Source organism: Myotis yumanensis, unplaced genomic scaffold (assembly GCF_028538775.1).
Source record: "Myotis yumanensis isolate MYYU_CA2020_CCGP unplaced genomic scaffold, mMyoYum1.0.hap1 SCAF_23, whole genome shotgun sequence".
Lineage (NCBI taxonomy): Eukaryota > Metazoa > Chordata > Mammalia > Chiroptera > Vespertilionidae > Myotis > Myotis yumanensis.
The window spans coordinates 14,911,712-14,934,001 of NW_027223774.1; the positions used below are offsets into that span (position 1 = coordinate 14,911,712).

Here is a 22,290-nt window from a genome sequence, read left to right on the forward strand (position 1 = left end):
AATAAAAACACACCTATTAGATTTCTTGTGGTGGTGGAAATTGCTTAGAAGACTTGCTTTGAACCAATAATATTAAAAAATGTGAGCTGGCATTGTCATTATTGTTGGCATAAGGTAACATTCCACATTGGACCCCATCTCTGGTTGGTCCCATTTGCACCACCTCCAGAATGGAAGGGGCACCGTGTGCTTCACAGGAGGGGCAATCATTGTGTGATGACTAGCACGACTAAGAGATAAGCTCACAGGAACATGAGCTCTTTCCCATTTCCAAGGAGACCTGTGGAGGTTGCCTGGACACTTGTATTAATGTGAATAGACAAGAGAACACCTATGTGAGATGCAACAGTGACTTTGTCTCCCTGTTTAACTTCTCCCAAAAAATTTCCAATGCCTTCTGGAGTATTCTTATGTTTATAGCAATAGACTATTTGCATAAATTCAGTAGCACCCTGTCCTTTTTGTTAATAGAGTATAATTGGAAACGTTGGTAATGTAACCAAGACTTAGCAAATCTCCTAGTTCAAACTGATGCCCACAGAATTATAAATTACCTCACCTTCTATGGAGCTAATTGTGACCTGATGAAAACTCAGAATCTGTTTGAGTTGAGGGTATCACCGAAAGCTAGAGAGACTGCAGGTGAAGTGTGAGGGTGAGGCCCCCTAACCTCAAGGGGCTGTTAAATCTCCCATCTCAGGTTTCATAGAAAAACCTGCATCAGAGCAAACTATAAGGTGAATGTCAGTCCTCTGCACTTAGGTCACTAAGCAGAAACCAGCCATGTTGGAGGATGGAGAGTACTCTTCTTCTTTGGGGATGACATTTGATCAAAGGAAAGGTGACTGTAGAGAGAAATCTCTCCTTGGAAAATTCCAGAAGGATAGCCTTCTGGGAGAACAGATGCCATCTCTGTTCAGTCTCTCAACTTTTTTGCATCTATTTATAAACGGCTGGGCTGGGCACTTGCACTTCTTTATAAATTGCAGGAACTGATGGCGATGCAAACTGGGTGTTTGCTGAAAGGAATTAGTTGTGTTTCCCTCTGCTGTGAAGAAAGCAGTTGTGTTGTGAACCAAAGGCCTCATTATTCCCTCAGAGTCTCTAACCTTTCTTCCTGACTATAGCCCTCTTACCTTGATTCTTTGTTTTATAGCATTTCCTTTAGAAATGTAGCTGCAATTTGTAGTTGCAGATTCATTCTCTGTCTTTTTTTTTTAATTTTTTTTTAAAATATATTTTATTGATTTTTTACAGAGAGGAAGGGAGAGAGATAGAGAGTTAGAAACATCGATGAGAGAGAAACATCGATCAGCTGCCTCTTGCACATCTCCTCCTGGGGATGTGCCCGCAACCCAGGTACATGCCCTTGACCGGAATCGAACCCGGGACTCCTCAGTCCGCAGGCCGACGCTCTATCCACCGAGCAAAACCGGTTTCGGCATTCTCTGTCCTTTTGAAATATACCTATGTCTCCTAAAAAGCTTCTTGCTTCCTGGCTGGAGTGGCTCAGTGGTTGAGCATCAACCGAAGACCCAGGAGGTCAGGGTCCAATTCCCTGTCAGGGCAAATTCCTGGGTTTCAAGTTTGATCTCCAGTAGAGGTGTGCAGGAAGCAGTCAATCAATGATTCTCTTTCATCATTGATGTTTCCATTTCTCTCCCCTTCTTCCTTCCTCTCTCTGAAATCAATAAAAGCATATTTTTAAAAAACACAAGTACTTGCCAGTGATATGGTTCATAGAATATCTGTCTAGAACAGTGATGGGGAACCTATAAAATGTGTGTCAGAGGTGACATGCAAACTCATTTATTTGGTTGATTTTTCTTTTTTAAATGGCATTTATATATAAAATAAATACCAAAAATATAAGTCTTTGTTTTACTATGGTTGCAAATATCAAAAAATTTCTATATGTGACACGGCACCAGAGTTAAGTTAGGGTTTTTCAAAATGCTGACATGCCGAGCACAAAAGGTCGACCATCACTGGCCTAGAAGGTTTGGGTCCATTCTGCTAAAATTTAATTCTCCTGTTTTCTGTGTCTCATTCTCTGAGGAAGGGTAGGACCTTTTCTTGTGAGGACCTTATCCTGTAAAAATAATCCTGCTTACCCTCACCAGTGTGGCCAAGTTGGTTGGCACTTTGTCCCGAACACCTAAAGTTTGCATGTTCAATCCTTGGTCAGGACATTTACGGTAGGCCACTGTGTGTATGTGTGTTCCCCTACGTAACCGTGTGGTTCAGGGTTCAGGATCTGGAAGAGGAGCTGAACACAAATGAAAGGTAAGGGACAAGAGATAATTTGGAAATATTTGGGGCCAGGTGGGCAAGTCCAACTCAAGGGAAAGGACTTCTGCTGTTGCCCAGGCTTTTCCATCATTTTATTCAACTTTGGTTAAACATAAAACCTTTAGTCAGGCAGGTAATTGCAGTAACAGACAGGCTATCTTAAAGGTTAGTAAATATTAGAAAGATTTACTCTAGGACTATTTAATCAGGAAATAGCTTGAGCCCCCTTTGTCAGGACTAGACAATTGGTGCATAACTCAGGCCCTTACCATGGCTTCAAGGTTCACCAGCATTCTGGGATCCTTGTTTGCACTTCTCTGCTAGTGAAGACAATGTGCGGCCTCCTGCATCTCCCCCGTTTCTTTTCCTTAGTAATTCCGTATCTGTAGACTAGAAATAAACATATGAGAACAAAAATGAGACAAGCAATAGTGGGTATGCTGAGGGGCAAATTAATCAGTCTGCAGTAAGTTTCTTCCTGGGTCAACAGTTCTTTGTGTCCGAATTTCAATGTCCTTGTCCAACAGTTCTTTATGTGTACATGCCAGCAATGATATGCTAGTTTTGGATGGTGGGCAAACGGAGGCAATGCATGTCCGACCTTCTCCGGGTTGGTCTGGGCAACCTGCAGCGACGCACAGCTGCTGACTGCAAACATGGCAAGGAGTCTTCACCATCTTCATTTCTGGAGCAATCTGGTCAGTTTTTTTCTGTGATATGTTGTTGCAGGAATCCACTCGGGCTTGGAGGCGTTTTCCAGAATATACAAACATATTCTCAGCCAAAGGTTAATAAAGGCATCTTTTTTATAAACTAGACTTGGGATCCTTTCTTTTCATTGTGCCCAAATCATTTTCCTTTGGCTTATTTTGACACCATGTGTGTTTTCATAGGTGTCTTGTCTTTAGCATTACAAGTGAAAAATAATTTTTATAGTAAAAATTTTTCTGTTGTAATTTACTCACAGGGGATTATTCCATTATCCCCCTTCTTTTTTTGATCTAAATAATATTAAGAGGCTTTGAGAAATTTTGCAATGCAGTCTTGATAACTTTATAATTTTAATTTTCTGTACAGAAATAGGACTGCTTTGAATTCATTGCAAGTTTACTATGAGATAAACCATTAGTAAAAAATTAGTTAATGCTTCAGGAACAGTTTCCTGCCCAGTAGAACAACGTATGTATGAATATTTATTTTAACTAGCCAATTTAAGTTAATCTAAAATAAAGTTTATTTTTTAACTTCACTTGTCCTAGGTTATAGACAGTAAATGACATTAACTAAATTTGTGCTATTAGCCTTTGAATAACTTTACCCAGGTTTTCTCAGGGAGGCAAAAACACAAATTACTTACTTTTGCTTATGAAGCCTAACATTGACTTTTCTTTACAGCTTTCATGTATTTGAAGGAAACCTCCTTTTATTTCCTTCCAGAGCAAGTATTAAGACACACTTAGAGAGTTTCTCATAAAATACACTTTTCTTTCTTTTTACACCAAGCAACTTACAGGCTGCTGCTTGGATATTGGGTCATGCAGCCAAATAGCTATATTTCAATGACTCTCATTACATTATGTTCACGACTAGTAAGGATCAGATTTAATATTTTAATAATAATCTTTAATTTACCCTGTAAATATTAGCGGAAGAGATTTCAAAAGTTTTAAATTTCTCCTTTTTATTAATCTTAGAATTATATTTTTAAAGCGTATCCCCTTAGGCTTATTTGCATATACAGAGGGATTATACAGAGTAGTCCCAGAAACTTTCAGAGGGATTTATTAGAATTTAATTATTTATTAAAATGTTGGCTTTTCATTTAGCTGAAATTATATGAAACCTTGATTATAATTTAAAAAGCTAATTTATGCTAAGTGAAAAAAGCCAGTCAATGAAGGAAAAATACCACATGATCTCACTCATTCATGGATAATAGAGACCATTATAAACCTTTGAACAATAATAGATACAAAGGCAGATCTGCCTCAAACAGATTGTCAAACTGCAGTGAGAAGGCCGGGGAGGGTTGGGGGGCAAGAGGGAGGGGGGTAAGAGATCAACTGAAGGACTTGTATGCATGCATATAAGCATAACAAATGGACATAAGACACTGGGGGGTAGGGGAGGCCAGGGGATTGTCAATTGCGGGGGAAAAAAGGACACATATGTAATACCCTTTGTAATACTTTAAGCAATAAAAAAATTTAAAAAAAGCTAATTTATAAGGTAATTAAAGTAGATATCTTTATTAAAAAAGAAAAGCAAGTAAATTTAGTAATCTTATACGTCTGATTCACAAGGCACAAACGTTGCCCTACCTCTAGCCTACCCAAAATGCAGGCCATTAGAGGCTTCTGCAATTAGAATTCTGTCTTAAAATTCTGCTGTTGGATTTTAAGAAATATTTTGTTACTTTATTTTGCCCTCCTTAGAGTCCAAAATATTCATAACATTTAAAATATATGTATTAGTAAAATATAGTTATTAATTTTTATTTAATTAAATCTTTCCTTACAATTTCAAGTATATTAGATTGACTAAATTTAGAATATTTCCTTTAAGAAGAGAGAACAAATTCTTTTTTGGATCACTCCTGGACCTTGGAGTTTTCTAAGAATCATCACTTGGTTATAGCCTTGATATTTAACCTGGAAAGACTGTCAGATATATATTTAAAGATTATATACTTTTTATAATTATTAAAAGATATTAATGAAATTTTTTTCTATTAAAAATTTAGTTGGGATCACAAAATTAATCTTCCTTTTTTAAAGTTAGACCAATAAGGAACATATTTTGAATTCCTAATTATTTCAGAGAAAACACAAAAATGATTTCCTGAAAAATAAATTTCCACAGTTTAGGCATTTTGTCATTACAACTCTATAATTTCTTCCAACTTAATTTGAATTCTCAGAAGATTCAAATTTCATGTGGCAAGTTAAATACTTAGCATTTCTCAAATTAGTAATACATTTATATTTTACGGATATATATCCAATAAAATACAAGGCATATTCAATTAACAGATTAAATTCTATCTTCTAGATTTTTGTTAAATCAGGTAAACTCAGGTTAATATTTCCGTATTTTTTTGTCATTTTAAAATACCTAGATATTTAATAATTTTTATTATTTAATTCAGCAATGTTCTAAAGTCTTAAGTTACCAAAGGCTTTGGAAAACTGTTTTTGGCGAGAAGGCAGGTGGAGGGGATTTAAAAGTGCCACTTTTTTCTTTAAAGATAAGGTTTCTGTTGTCACTGCAGGCTTCCATGGCTTTTCTGCTTCTACAGGGAGAAGAGCGACTGGCCTTTTACTATCAACACATTACCACAGAAGAGCTTTACCACAAAGTCTGATTTGCTTATAAGCTTTCTGCACATAATTGAGCTGATTTTGCACATCATTATACTGTCCCAGCCCTGCTAACATTTCATAAGTTATTTGAGCATTCAGCCAGGTTTATCCTCTTTAATCTCTTTAAAAGTCTCTGGCAAATGAAATACCGTGTTCCACAAGGAGATACAATTTGGAGGCAAGTTTTTTCCCTGCTGATGAGTCTTTTTTTTTTTTTTATTTTTATTCTGATTAACTTTTTCCCAACATTCAAGACCTAATGTACCTTCTTCAGGAAACCAAGGGTTATGTTCTGTAATAACATGCACAAACTGTAAGAGATTACCTTCTGAAACTTTAATTCCTTAAGCATGCAAATCAAAAATCTACAATAAAGTTTCTTACTTTTAAGCCGAATCCTGCTCCATTAGCCTGGTTAGAAAGACACATTCTCAACCTACTTACAGATTTCGATTTCTGCAGCTGATCGAGAGCTTTGTGTGCGGTGAAATATCTTCCCACCTATACGGTGTGCCCACCTATACGGTGAATTCTTTCCCACCTTGCCGGTGAATCTCGGTTTTTTCGCTCTAAGTGAAGTCTTCTCTTCCAGATGTCCATTGAGGCGGCAGATGTGTATGTGTGTTCCCCCATGTCCCGCATGATTCAGGGTTCAGGATCTGGAAGAGAAGCTGCACACAAATGAAATAGTAGAGACAAGAGATAATTTGGAAATATTGGGGGGCCAGGTGGGCAATTCCAACTCCAGGGGAAGGACTTCCACAAGTGCCCAGGGCTCGCCAGGCTTTTATTCAACTTCAGTTAAACATAAAACCCTTAGTCAGGCAGGTAATTGCATTAACAGGCAGGCTATCTTAAAGTCAGTAAATATTAGAAGGATTTACTCTGAGACTATTTGATCAGGAAATAGTTTGAGCCCCCTTTGTCAGGACAAGACAATCGGTGCATAACTCAGGCCCTTGCCATGGTTCAAGGTTCACCAGTGTTCCGGGATCCTTGTTTGCACTTCTCTGCTAGTGAAGAAAATGGGCGGCCTCCTGCCCAACTGGTTATTTTCTTTTCTCTCTCTCTCTCTCATAAAAACTTATCCTTAAGTGAGGGTTAAATGTAACAATAATGAAAACCATCCTGTTAGGATTTAATGAGTTTATTTTTCTTTTGTGTTGATCTTATTAGCAAACACAGATGCCAATTACTCTTTCTCCTGTTCTTAAAATCTCCGCAGCTTTTTATTTCAGTGTGTTGAAATCAGTCTCACTGCTCTATTGCATGGTCTTGTATAAGGACTCTCTTGTCTCCCTGAATTTGTCTGGCTCAAGATTTACTTTGACATCATCTACCTGTAATTAGCAGAACCTGTCATCTTACAGTGCCAACCCTTATATTTTCAAATTTTCTCATGTCTTTCCTTATGTGATTATAATCCTCCAAATAAATGTTTCCCACTTTTCTTCCTCTCTTCTGAAGTGGGGTTCACAGCAGGAGATGGCCTGAATTCCCATATCATTCCCAGAAGGCCTCTGAGTGGCCTTTGCACCAGATCTGAGAAGCCGTGACCTAACCATCAAAAGTGTTCTCATTCTATATTCATTTTCACTGCACCTTCGAAGAACAATATCCCAGAGAATTCAACAAATATTCAGTGATAAAAGAACAACTCCAGTAAACATGCACATCCCTGTGAAGTCTGCCACCTGCAGGCCTACATTAGACGACCTCGTTTCCAGCCCTCCGTGACCCAGAGCTCAGGCCAGACATCAGGGTCCTCATTTTTTGTCTCTTTTCGTTGCTGATTTGCAAATTCGATGTGCCTGGCCTTAGAGCGTCAAAAAGCAGAACATGGGAAATGGAAATAAATCTCTCCTCTGGTTCTGTTTTGCTTCCTGCTCATTGTGGGCTCCTGGGTATTTGGTGGAAAATTTTGCAGACCTGGCCAAAGTTGTGTTGTGGATGAGCAGAAGGGAGCATAGGAAGTGGTCGTGGAGGGATGGGGTTTGTTCAAAGTCAGGATGGGAAATTGTAAAGCTTGGGAGGTTTGGGGGTGTGATGCATTTTATGAGTTCAATGGCACTTGGGGGTGTAATGTAGGAAGGCTCTCTATGTGTGGGTTTAGGTTGGGCTGAGGAACACGAGAAGGGCTGCCCTACCTGTTGAGAAAGCAGCCAATGGTGCTGGCGCAGTGGTATTTGGGTTCCATTCCCCCAGAGCTAGATGGATTTAAGGGGTGGGAAAAGGGGTTCAAAGGAAGAATAAGGTCTGGAAGGCTTAGATTACTGCACTGACATTGAGACAAGTGGGGCACCAGATGTACAGGCTGACAGGGTAGATGGTACAAAGAACAGGGGACAAGAAAGAGAAGGAGACAGAACAAAGATTGGTGATTTCGAGGGATAGGGGCTGGGGGATGGGAGCAACCTCTCATTGGGTGCAGAGTTTTATTTGGGGGAAGAAAATGTTTTAGTAGCAGGTAACATGGTGGCTGAACAACATGTTTCTATACTGCCAGTAAAATCTTCACTTTAAAAGGATTAATATCTTGTTATAAGAATTTCACCTCAGAAAAATCATTATGCTTACTTAAAGAAGCCATTCCAAAAGGAGAGCATAATAATGTAATTCCATGCATATAATATTCTAGAAAATGCAAAATAATCTATCAAGAAAGACAGGATGAGTGATTGCCTGATGACTGTGGGGTGGGGTGCAGAGAGAGGGACTACAAAAGCACATGAGAAACTTTTGCATGACAAGGAGTGTGAATTTACATATGTGTGGTTTATCGCCTGTCACTTATACCACAGTTAAGCTGTAATCAAGGCTTGATGTCATGAATTGCTTGTGTAGTTTGGGAGGGAAGAACCCCTTTATTATGTTATTGTTGTTCCATGGAGGGCAGACCCTGGATGTGCAATAATGGCAACAGCTGGCCTTTTTCTAGTACACAGGGTGTACTGGGCACTTCAGGTCTATTAGCTCATTTAATCACCCAAATGAGTCAGTTTAACTCGTTTGCTTCCCTTGACTTTCCCACATCCGGGCCTTTACACCTGCTGTGCTCTCTGCCTGGACCTCTTACTTCTGCCCTCCATCGGCTCTAGGTTAACCTAAGCTCTTGCTCTATTAGACGCTTCTCTTCAGGACAGTCTCCCTGGTCCCCCAGTCTAGGTCAGAATCCTAGCTATGTGAGGTCATGATGCTCCATATTTCACCCTTTCAACCATGATCACATGTCTAACTTCTTCACTCATTTATCAAATAAGACCAACCCACTGCTCACCATTTGCTGACACTGCTCTAAGCAATGGGGGTTCAGGTGTGAGACAGAACAGACAAAATCCCAGTCCTCATGGACATGGCCTGCTAGTGGGGCAGTCACCCAGTAACCCACACAGCAACAACAGTAATAATGTGATAGTGCTTTAGAGTGAAATAAGGCATGTGTGGGGTGTTTTTATTTCTTTTCATTTAAAAATGTTGGAGCAGCAAAAAGGAGGCAAGCTGGTTGGAGCAGACAGAGCTGGAGATGAGAGAAGATGAAGTCAGAGAGGGAGGGGCAATAGCCAGAAGTCTGGCTTCCCTCTGAGTGATCTGAGGAGCCTTCGTAGGGCTCAGAGCCCGAGTGAGCATGAGTGATCTGTATTTAGCGAAGGCATCCTAAATTTAGCCTTTCTGAAGTTCCTATTTTGGGATATTGATTTCAAGCTTTTAAGAAGCAAAACTCAGAAAGAACTTTTGACCCTTTCTGCCCCCACATTCCTGCCATTGATTCAGACAGAAAAACTTGCTCAAGAAAGGATGTTCACCTTAGCCTACATTCCTCAGCACCTGTGTGGCTGCTGGGTGGAGGGCAGGGAGCCCAGTGAGGAGGCAAGTGCAGTCATCCAGGTGACAGGTGAGGGTGGTCAGACTAGTGTGGGAGGAAGAGGTAAGTTTCTGTATTTGTTGAAAGCATGAATTCAAGAGCATTTTCTGAAAGATTGGATGTGGGGTGTGGGAAACAGAGAAAGAGATTCAGGAATATTCTGGAGGAGCACACTGAGGTAAGAAGTTTGGCGGGGATCAAGGATCTCAGGGCATCTTGAAGTGCCTTTCAACTATTAGTTGTCAAATAAATAGTTGGACATCAGCAATCATGTCCAGTTTGTCTCCCTCATCCACTATCATGCCTCTAGGGCAGCGGTTCTCAACGTATGGGTCACAACCCCATCTGGGGCCAAGCAACCCTTTCACTGGGGTCTCCTAAGACCATCGGAAAACACATATATTCGATGGTCTTAGGAACCGAGACACCGCTCCTCTATCCATCTCCAGGCGAGTCCACCCACATGCAGATATGCCCACATAGGAGTACCCAGGGTGATGACATCATCGCGCCAACCCAAGGTGTATGTGACAGGATTGACACCATAATGTACTTATGCGGACCAGTCACACCTGTGTAGAGAGCAGCTACTGTGTAGAAAGCAGCTGCTATATTGATAGCAGCTACTCTGTTAAAAGCAGCTACTGTGTTGAAAGCAGGAGTATTGGAGGTAAAACGACACTTCATGAATTATAATTCCTGGGTAAATGTAAAATCATGTACTGTAAAATCATCAACTACTGTAAAAAAAAAAAAATATCTGTACCATGGGAACTTAATGTGGTTGCTGATCTTTCTTTTTATCTTTAGCTGTGGTTGATGTGAATACTGCCCCCATGTGATAGTAACAGGTATGTAAAAAACAACAACATAGAGAATGGTAAATCATAGGACACTTTAATGCACTGTATTGACTGAACTATGCCATGCATCATCTATTGTATTATTAAAGCTATTGTTATATATTATTTCCATTAGCAAACCATCCCATGACAATGGTTCGTGTACAGAAGAATGTTAAGAAAAGAAAATATAATGAGGATTTTTTACAGTATGGTTTTACCTCAATAATTACAGCAGGACTTGAGAAATCGAAATGTGTTATTTGCTGTGAAGTTCTATCAGCCAAATCTATGAAGCCGAACAAACTAAAACATCATTTTGATAGCTTTGGCAGCAAGGATACCAACTTTTTAGAAGCAAATCTGATGGACTCAAGAAAGACAGACTTGACACTGGTGGCAAGTACCACAAACAAAACGTAGCAGCCATTGAAGCTTCATATTTGGTGGCACTCAGAATCACCAGAGCTATGAAACCTCACACCATTGCTGCGGATTTACTGTTGCCAGTGGCCAAAGACATTGTTTGAGTTATGATCGGAGACGAATTTGTTATGAAACTGAGTACAATATCCTTATCTAATGACACTTTCTGCAGAAGTATCAATGACATGCCTCCTGATATTCTTGATCATGTTATCCAGGAAATTAAATCTGCTCCACTTCCAATATTTAGTATCCATCTTGATGAGTCTACGGATATTGCAAACTCATCACAGTTATTGGCTTACGTGAGGTATATTAATGATGGCGACTTTATTTATTTTTTATATATTTTATTGATTTTTTTTTACAGAAAGGAAGGGAGAGAGATAGAGAGCTAGAAACATCGATAAAAGAGAAACATCGATCAGCTGCCTCCTGCACACCTCCTTCTGGGGATGTGCTCGCAGCCAAGGTACATGCCCCTGACCGGAATCAAACCTGGGACCTTTCAGTCCAAAGGCCGACACTCCATCCACTGAGCCGAACCGGTTATGGCAATGATGGCGACTTTAAAGATGAGTTTCTTTTTTGCAAACTTCTTGAAATGACAACTACTGCATGTGTTGTACTTGACACAATTGGTTCATTTCTGAAAGAGCATAAGATCTCTTGGGGAAAGGTTTCTGGTGTTTGCACAGATGGCGCTCCAGCTATGCTAGGATGTTGATCTGGATTTCAACCTTTAGTACTGAATGAGTCACCAAAAGTCATCGGAATGCACTGTATGATGCATTGGAAAATATTAGCAAAGAAGGCGCTCCCACAAGAGTTACAAGAAGTAATGAAAAGCGTCATAAGTTGTGTCAATTTTGTAAAGGTGAGCACTTTAAACAGTCGATTGTTTTCCCAATTGTGCAACCAGTTGGATGCGCTGAACAATGCTCTGCTATTTCACACTGAAGTGAGATGGTTGTCAAATGGAAAAAATTTAAAACGTGTTTTTGAGCTTCATGATGAACTCAAAACGTTTTTTTTTAAATCAGAAAGCAAGACTGTCATTCAAATCTGTTTTCAATGATAAAAGTGAACTGCAGAAAATAGCTTACTTGGTTGCCATCTTTGCCATCTTGAATGAGTTAAATTTATCACTGCAAGGACCAACAGCAACATGCCTCTATTTGTCTGAAAGGATCCGAGCATTCCAAATGAAACTTCAGCTTTGGCAAAAAAAAATTAGATGAAAATAAAACTTACATGTTGCCTACCTTATCTGCTTTCTCTGACGAACATGACATTGAACCAGACAAAAGGTTTACCATGGTAATTTCTGTGAAAGAACACTTGCACATGCTTGCAGACAAAATTTCATCGTACTTTCCAAATCTACCTGACACCCCATTTGCACTTGCCAGAAGCCCATACACAGTCAAAGTTGAAGGTGTTCCTGAGACAGCACAAGAAGAGTTCATTGAACTTATTAACAACGATGCAGCGAGAACTGACTTCTCTACAATGCCAGGTGCAAAATTCTGGATCAAGTGTTTGCAGTCATATCCTGTTCTGTCTGAGACTGTGTTGCGCCTTCTTCTACCATTTCCAACAACATATCTTTGTGAAACAGGGTTTTCCAGCTTGTTGGTTATCAAGTCTAAATACAGAAGTAGACTTGTTGTGGAAGATGATCTTCGTTGTGCTCTTGCAAAGACTGCCCCAAGAATTTCTGATCTGGTGAGAAAGAAGCAAACTCAACCTTCTCTCTGACTTTGGCTTTTTACCCATACTGTCGCAAAATGTAGCAATGTAGTTTACTGTTGTTATATTAAGACTGTTACCCATGCTACACCATGCTTCAAGACAAAATTTCATTTATTTGTAATTAGAAATAAATATTTCACAATATATAATTACATATTGTTTTTGTGATTAATCACTATGCTTTAATTATGTTCAATTTCTAATAATGAAAATACATCCTGCATATCAGATATTTATATTACAATTCATAACAATAGCAAAATTACAGTTATGAAGTAGCAACAAAAATAATTTTATGGTTGGGGGTCACCACAACATGAGGAACTGTATTAAAGGGTCACAGCATTAGGAAGGTTGAGAACCACTGCTCTAGGGCCCCAGATAGTCATGGGTAGGTACATAGTAGGGGTACATTACATATTCTAAGAATTAACAAATGAACAATCAGATTCTATCCTGGACACTCATTTACAATATGTCTTAGTGACTGAAAAAATACAGAGATGCCATAAAGTTACCATGACTGCGGTGGCCTTTAGGAATCCCTTTGTTTTTGTAAGTCACATCAGGACCTTTCTCCCGCATTCATGCTGTACGAATTTTGCATCTAAATTAAGTTAAACATGAAATTGCATGGGTAATATTGAAGCTTAGCTGGATATCCGCGGCAAGACTCCTGCCCGCAATTCATCAACAATAAAGACATGACTGGAGTCCTTCACACAGGCAAGAAGCTCACATACTAGTCAAAATTAGGGACATGTACAAACACAACAAAGGAACAGCTTAACCAGTGAGCAGTGATGGTGGAAACACTAATCTGAGACGTGAGCCAGGGTCTCAGGACTCCTAGTTCTTCCTGAACAGCTATGGATGATATGAATGTGACAAGTTGCTCTCCAGGAATGAAATTTTTTATGGTAGATTCCAATGTATCTTTTAGTTATTTTCTAATGAGAAGTAAAAAATGGACACATTTAGACTGAAAGAACAATGTTTAAGTATTTTTATGTTTTGTTTTGTTTTGCCAATGAATTAGTTCAACGACTAGGTAACTAGGATTGATCTTTTAGTTAGACTTTTTTTTATAGCAAAGATGGAGATTTATTGAAGAACAAGTATAGACTCCCACATGGGGAGAGGGAAAGAGTCCCACAGTACTGACTCCCAAGTAGGGAGAGGGATAGGGTCCCCTTAGTTAGAATTTTAAACCGTACTAAGAGTCATTGCTTTGCTGTGAAGGGAAGTAGAGGGTTTGCCCAAGATGTACCTTTTAGGGTATTGATACTGGTATCCTAATTGCGGGAAAAAAAGGTTTAAGAAATAAGCCTTGGACCTTCCCACTAAACTGCTTATAACAGTGGTTCTCAAACTTCTGGCCCTTTAAATACAGTTCCTAATGTTGTGACCCAACCATGAAATTATTTTTATTGCTACTTCATAATTGTAATGTTTCTACTGTTGTAAATAGTAATGTAAATATCTGATATGCTGCCGAGACCGGTGTGGCTCAGTGGATAGAGCGTCGGCCTGCGGACTGAAGGGTCCCAGGTTCGATTCCGGTCAAGGGCATGTACCTGGGTTGCAGGCACACCCCCAGTGGGAGATGTGTAGGAGGCAGCTGATCGGTGTTTCTCTCTTATCGATGTTTCTAACTATCTACCTCTCTCCCTTCCTCTCTGTAAAAAATCAATAAAATATATTTTAAAAAAAATATCTGATATGCAGGATGGTCTTAGGTGACCCCTGTGAAATGGTCGTTCGACCACCAAATGGGTCATGACCTACAGGTTGAGAACCGCTGGCCTTGAATGTGTATAGATGGAGCACTAGCTCCAGGAGGAACATTCCCATTTGCTTTGGCATATCCATGCCAATGTTCCTGCCTTTTGAAGCCTCAAGCCACAACCCTCTTTCCCCCTTAGCTTGAGAATGACATACAAGCCTCCACTACCCAATGCTTCCTTTGGTCTCTATTCTTATAGCCCCAGAATATTCATTCTTATAACAGACTTTGTACATTGTCTCCCGTTAATTTGTCTGATAATGACTTTTAGCCCAGATAGAAGAATTTAAAAGATGAGAGGAAGAATACCCTTTGTTCCCATAGCTGGATGTTATGATTTCCAGTTAATGAATAAATAGAAAATAGAACCTGGCAGGTGTGATAGGAAAGAATGCACATGGGGCCTGAGCCTGGAAACTAGTCTGTGAAAAAGGTTGCAAGAGATATCTTGCTCAAGATAAGAGAAAGATGTTTTTTGCTAAGCACAAGATGGATAGATGTTTTCCGCTCTTAGAGTAACATCACTGACCTAACCCCAAAATGGGTTGCTGAATATTGAGTTGTCTGCACGAAGGAAGACTTCTAGGCCCCAATAACCAAAAACCCCAGCCAGGATGATGCCAGGAGAAATAAGTCACATTATGAGTACTTATAACATAGCTGACGAATCCTGAAAACTCATGACTCTGAAACCAACGTCATGACTTTTGCCCCTTAAAAGATCCTAAATACAAACCACTGTGAGTTCTGGTCTTTGAGCAACAGCTGCTCCATTACCCTTCATTAGTACCTTTGTAATATATACTTTCTTCCTTTCACTGCAACATGATGTCAGTTTACTGGCTGTCTAGGCATTCAGAGAACAGATCCCACCTCAGGGTGAACAACAATATGAATAGACTTACAGGCATGTACCTCCACTGCTCCTGGGGTCAGAACCACTGCCTCAAGCCTCATTCTGTGAGAACAAAGAAGAGGAAAAGGGGTGAAAGTGGACTCTGAAGATGAGAGAGGGCTTAGTGAGAGAGGGGAGTGAAAGTCAAGTCTTCTCAAACTCCCTGAGCACCTAATACAGGCAGATCACTAACAATATCATAATCACTTCTAGCATTACCCTGCTAGGTAGTTTTTATATGAGGTTTTTGTTTCTGTTTTTCCCATCAACTACCAATTCTCCAATGGGTTGTCCTACAATTCATTTCACTTCTTATTCTAAATATCTGAAATGGGTTCAGACCCCATAGGTTCAAGACTTAGTAACATAACTTCAGATGCCATCACAGATGGGGTGCCCAAGTAACTCACATTTTGTCCTGGTTAAGTCCAGGTTTGGAGGTTCCTATGACCCCTCCTGCTTTATAATTATCTAACAACCCCAAACAGTACTCAGGACAGGACTTTGCTTACTATTACTGGTTTATTGTAACTATACAATTCAGGAATAACTAAATGGGAGAGACTGGCAGATCAAGGCATGGGGAGAAGTGTGAAACTTCCATTTTTTCCCTGAGTGCTCAGCCTTTCAGCATCAGCACAAAGTTTTCTGAACCCCCTGTTTAAAGTTTTTATTGGAAGTATCCGTATGTTGGCATAATTGATGAAGTAATTGGCCATTTGTTATTATCTCTAGCTCCTCTCTCTTCCCAAGAGGTTAAGGAGTTGGGCTCTTTGAATGAAAAAGGGGCCACACACTCAACCTCACAAGCTCAGGAAAGGCCTCTTTGAGGGCCTTACAAACTCTGAAACCTGAAGAAACCCCACAAGATGGTCTGAAAAGAAAAACTTACTAACTTTAAGTGAGTCATGGTGGGTAGTCATGTGCTAGGCTGGTATCTTTCCTGACAAAGGTCAATCTTTACATTAACTGAGCCCATCTATTGACTTTTTGCATCTGTAACATACCTTTGCCATGTCAGGGTGATCTTCATTTTTCCAAATGTTGAGGGATGTTTAATGAACCGAAGACACAGAGATAAGACGAGCACACAGGTGATTAATGCTGGACAGAGGGCTACAGATCGCTCTGGCATGTAACCACCCTGTACCCTCAACCATTGCTTTTATTGGGGTTTGGCACAAGGTTAGTGCATCAGCACTTAATCAACAAAATCTTGTTTTGTTCTATATTATTACAGTAGAGCATTGAAGACAACTTGCAGCTGTGCAATTCCTTTTCTGCTCTACCCACGCCTTTTTAATCTTATCCTTTCTTAGGGAGGTAAATGTTCTGGGAACTCAAGATTGTGTGCAATCTTGACCCAGCGTAACTCGTTTGCAAGTCACATGGTTCTTCCTGATAGAACATTCACCTCTTCTTGGCAGGACTTCAGATCCTTGTTTACAAATGTTCAGCTACAATTCCCCCTTTTTTCTCGCTTCATTTGATGGAGCATTAGAGATAACACAGCTGCTTTTCTATTAGCTAGTTGCTTGATTAAATGCAGTAGAAGATTTTAGAGAAGTATAGAAAGAATAATTAATGCAGGAAATTTCCCCCGAGTTAGCATTGCACTTAACATCTCCTTTCATTAATAAAAATGGTAATTGAACACAGGCTTGTACAAAGGCAGTTTTGTTAACATGAAATTGTAAGGTGTAATTCCCAGAGGTTTTTTTTTAGGTTTTTATTTTATTTTTATAATTAAATCTTTATTGTTCAGATTATTACAGTTGCTCCTCTTTTATGCCCCATAACTCCCCTCCACCCGGTTCCCACCACCCTTCCGCCTTCACCCTCCCTACTGTCCCCATCCATAGGTGCACGATTTTTGTGCAGTCTCTTCCTGCATCCCCCACACCCTTTCCCCCCCAAGAATAGTCAGTCCACTCCCTTTCTATGGCCATGATTCTATTATAATCACCGGTTCATTCTCTTCATCAGATTATTTATTCACTTGATTTTTAGATTCACTTGTCGATAGATGTGTATTTGTTGTTCATAATTTGTATCTTTACCTTTTTCTTCTTCTTCCTCTTCTTAAAGGATACCTTTCAGCATTTCATATAATACTTGTTTGCTGGTGATGAACTCCTTTAGCTTTTTCTTCTCTATGAAGCTCTTTATCTGACCTTTAATTCAAAATGATAGCTTTGCTGGATAAAGTAATCTTGTTTGTAGGTTCTTGGCATTCATCACTTTGAATATTTCTTGCCACTCCCTTCTGGCCTGCTAAGTTCCTGTTGAGAAATCAGCTGACAGTCGTATGGGTATTCCCTTGTAGGTAACTGACTTTTTTTCTTTTGCTGCTTTTAGGATTCTCTCTTTGTCTTTTGCCCTTGGCATTTTAATTATGATGTGTCTTGATGTGGTCCTCTTTTGATTCCTTTTGTTTAGGGTTCTCTGCACTTCCTGGACTTGTAAGTCTATTTCTTTCACCAGGTAGGGGAAGTTTTCTGTCATTATTTCTTCAAATAGGTTTTCAATATCTTGCTCTCTATCTTCTTCTGACACCCTATAATTCGGATGTTGGTACGCTTGAAGCTGTCCCAGAGGCTCCTTACACTATCTTTGCACTTTTGGATTCTTTTTTCATTTTGCTTTTCCGATTTGGTGTTTGTTGCTTCTTTGTATTTCAAATCTTTGACTTGATTCTTGCAATCCTCTAGTCTGCTGTTGGAACTCTGCATAATATCCTTTATTTCAGTCAGTGTATGCTTAATTTCTAGTAAGTCCTTTTTCATAACCTCGATGGTCTCACTACATTTATCAGTGGCCTCACCAGTCACTTTGTGGGTCTAACTAAATTTATTGGCCGTTTCTAGAAAGTTCTTGAAAAACCTTAAAAGTGTGGTTTTGAACTCTGTATCCCGTCGTTTGCTTTCTTCCATTTCTGTCATCTTTGACCTGTTTCTTTGTCTCCTCATTTTTTATGCTTCCTTGTGTTGGTAGAGTGGCTTTGTGTGCTAGGTGTCTTACAGGGCCCAGTGGCTCAGCCTCCCCAATTACCTGAAGTGGACACTCTTGGTGCACCCCTTTGTGGGCTTTGTGCACAGTCTTGTTGTAGTTAAGCCTTGATTGTTGTAGGTATCACTGGATGGAATTGACCTCCAGGCTAATTGGCTGTGAGAGTCAGCTGTGTCTACAGTGGGAGAACTTCCGTGCTGAAGACACCCTTATGAGTCAAGACTTGCTTCAGTGGGGCTTTGGTGCTCACTGAGTCTGCCCCTGATTGTGTGCATTATGGATCTGAGGAGTTGTAATTGGATGTTCCCACTCTGACCACTGGGTACACTGGCTCTTGGATCTAAGGAAGTGCTAATTTAGCCTCTTCCTGAGGCTACCCAGCAGGAGCGAGGAGGAGATCTGCAGATTCCCCTTCCTAGTTTGGGGTTTGGAGGTGCCCAAATGAGGCCCAGCTGTGAAGCAATGCAAGCTACTGTGGGGCCTTGGGCCTTCAGTTGGAAGTTCTGGGTCTGTCTGGCCCAGCTGCAGTTTGTTAGGTAATTTTCAGATTGTAAAGGGCCAGGGCATTCATATGCAAAAGTCTCTGCAGCAGCTTGGGTGGGGCGGGGTCTCAGGGAATCAACAGGGTGTGGAGCAAGCAGCTATGCCTGATCCTCAGCCCTGCCCTAAGGGGCCCCGTGTCTCCGTGTCCAGGTAATTGCTGCAAGCATCTTTGAGAGAAAGTCGCCCTTGATTTCTGAGTTCTACCCCCTGCCAGACAGTCCAGTTTCTTCCTGTATGAGTCTGGGTCCCCGGAGACTCACCTCTAAATGGAGTTCAGAGAAGTTGGGGGCTTGAGACTCCCTACCGATTCTAAAAGACAGCCGGGTCTTCAGTTGCCAGCCCCTGCCGCGTGTGCCTCTGTACCTCTGCACTTCTGCACCTCCTCTGAGTCTCAGTGTGCTTTTCTCTTTCCTTCTAGTTGTGGAATTTCCACTCAGCCAGCCTTCCTGTGGTTCTGGATGATGTCCATTTTGTCTTTTAGTTGTATTTTTGAGTTTGTTGTGGGAGGCAGTAATTTCCAGTATTTACCTATGCCACCATCTTGGTTTTTCTCCAGAGTTACTTTCATAGTAGCCAGTCCATGCTTTCAAAGAGTGTAAGGTTGCCGAACCAGTTTGGCTCAGTGGATAGAGCATCTGCCTGCAGACTCAGGGGTCCCAGGTTCAATTCCAGTCAAGGGCATGTACCTTGGTTGTGGGCACATCCCCACTGGGGGGGGCGTACAGCAGACAGCTGATCGATCTCTCTCATTGATGTTTCTGGCTCTCTATCCCTCTCCTTTTTTTTCTGTAAAAAATCAATAAAATATATTTAAAAACAAAACAAAACAAAAAAGCCCCAAAGAGTGTAACGCAGATCCCAATATCCATAAGTCAGACTGAACAGGATGTCCTTCTTGATAAGGTGTTGGGGGTGCAAATCCTCCACCATGCCACACGATGCTTGCATTCACTTGTGTGGACATGGAATTGTTCTCTCCTCTACACCATCCTATATGATCTCCTTTGGCTTTGGAACAGGCAGAACCTGAAGGGCTCCAATCAATGACACTTCCATAGGAAGTATTAGATAAAACCCGAACCATCTCTCCTTGACAGGATTCCCAATGGACCCAATTGGACAAGTGCGTAAACATAGGCACATGACATGGTGGAAGTAATGGAGGTGTACTCTTGTTATCCTAACTAACATTTTTAAACCCATGGACACTCAGAAAAACAAGCACCTGTTTTTTTGTTGTAGTAGTAGTGTTTTCCAAAATGCACAGCTAGGCTTGTGCCTGTATTGTTAAACAATGTTCTCCTTGACCTAAGCATATTGGCACTCCCTGCGTTCCAGTGGTATAATTTTCTATGATTCTACCTTCCTCTTCTGGTTTTAATGGGCCTCGATCATCATAAGGTCCAGGTAACCAATTTGAGTCGTCAACATAAATTTGAACCTTTGAATCCAACCAAGAAACACCTCTATTCAGTGGGGGATTAGGAATGTAAACCCAGTATGTATGATTCTCAGCATTTACCTGCGTGGTTATTAGCGCAAGCATAGTAAGGAACAACGTAGATGGCGTCACTTCTTTACCATGATGCTGGACCAGTTGTTCTCCCTCTTGGGTAAGCTTCTTCACCTGACCCCAGGTTGGTACAGATGAATGTTGCATTGACCATAGAGCTTTGCAGATAGAAGTCCCCATCAACATCATCTCTGAGAAATCCTTGGTCAGGTCACTTAAGTGGAACTTCCTTTTGTTTCCCATGTCTCAGCTTAAGACACCTCTCAGGAACCCAGATCTTTTCTTTACCTGTGGAAATATAAGCATAACCTCTCCCCATCTTAGGACCTTGAACTGTATCATTAGCTACAATACGAGGCAATATCCATTGAGTTTTCTTAAGAAATTGTAACATTTTCTCTGTAGGATAATGATTATGTATTTTCTCAAAAAATGAGCACAAGCAGTTTGCCAATCATCGCATATTTGAAACAATTCTTGAATTTCCTTGACAGTAAAAGGTGCTATAATTTCTTCTGGATCTAAACCACATAATTGTCTCAATCTTAATCTTCCTTTTTAAATAATTTGGCAAATTTTAAAATATAAGTCTGTAATTTTTTCTGTGATTTATGAGGCAAGAAAATCCATTCAGGAAGCAAGATGGCGGCGATATAGGCAGACGCGTCCCAGGTCTTGTCCCGGAGCAAACGGAGTAAGCAGCTGAAACTAATAACACCCACCCCGAATTGGCAAATTTACTCAGCTGGTGAGACGGCTTGCAGCCTGGAAGGGCAGACCTCCCCTGGAAAGGTTAAAAACCAGGGATCTGGGCAGGAAAGTTTGCCAGACCTGAGCCCAGAGGGTCGGAGGGAGACCGCATGGCAGACAGCCGCGTCTCTTGGGACAGACACAGACCCTGACCAGGGTAAGGAGTTCCGCGGGTTTGCTGGCGCCAGGAGATTTGAGATTTGGATTTTGTGATTGCGGAGAACTGAGACTAAAGGGGGCATCCTGAGGAACTGATCAGACCGTGCAGTGCCCATAAGAGAGGAGCGTTTCCCAGACCATGCAGTGCTGGTAAGAGGAGCGTTTCCCAGACCGGTAAGAGGAGCGTTTCCGCGGCCGGCCGGCGTTTGTCTGTTTCTTTGTTTTCACTGAACCCTGCTCATAGGACAGTTCGGATACAGACACTCACCTGTGCTGAAGAGAGGGTGAAGGTGCAGACGAGGGGAATCTGGGGAGAGGCTGAGGAAAGAGGGGGAGCCGGAGGAGGTGGCAGCGAATTGAGTGCTGAGACCCCCCTGGGCCCAGGACTGGGGCAGCCATTCCTCCAGAGGGTGGAATTCCTCCCCCCAGCCCCCCAGGCAAGGAGCACAGCCACACCCAGATTCCACCCTGTATGAGATAAAGGACTAAAACAAGCTGATTAGTCCCTGGGAGTTACCAGGGTCTGGCCTATAGAGGGATTTTCAGTCCCACCAACAACACAGAGCAGGGTAAGGATTAAAAAAGGATAGAGAAGCTGTATAGCCTCAGAGGCCAACCCAAAAACACTGCCACCCAGAGGTTGAGCCACAAACTGACTCTTAGGGGAATACAAATTAAGGCAGACTGGATCACAAATACGGCCTGCTTTAAAATCAGGACTGTGATTTACAACACGGAGGAACAGTGTAATGCAGGCAACACTCTCCTAAATACCTGGCAGGACCAAGGCGAACCAGGCTGAAGAGTAGAAGAACCGAAAGACCATCACTACTGCAAATTTTTTCTTTTTCTTTTTCTTTTTAATTTTTTCACCTTTTTACTAAGAAACCAATTTTTTTTTTCTCTTTTTCTTCTTTTTCCATCACCTGATTTTACCCTTTCAATTACCACATTTTTATTTTTAACCAGTATTATTACTCCTACCATTTTACCATTTTTTAAAGTGCCATTTTATTTTCTCTTTATTTTCTTTTGGGATTAGTGTTCTCCATTCTATTTTCATCGTTCCTTTAGCATTAATTTTCCCTATCTCAAT

At 40.8% G+C, this 22,290-nt stretch overlaps 1 long non-coding RNA gene and 1 pseudogene across 1 annotated transcript; one reads left to right on the forward strand and one right to left on the reverse strand.

Moving 5' to 3' along the window:
• Positions 1–1,408: 1,408 nt before the first annotated feature.
• Positions 1,409–6,436, reverse strand: LOC138999861 (uncharacterized). The gene is made up of 3 exons (XR_011469465.1): positions 6,099–6,436; positions 2,562–2,682; positions 1,409–1,681 (listed from the first exon to the last, which is right to left on the reverse strand). It is a non-coding gene; the product is annotated as an uncharacterized lncRNA (long non-coding RNA).
• Positions 6,437–10,511: 4,075 nt separating this feature from the next.
• LOC138999844 (zinc finger BED domain-containing protein 5-like) lies at positions 10,512–12,545 on the forward strand (annotated as a pseudogene).
• Positions 12,546–22,290: the final 9,745 nt, after the last annotated feature.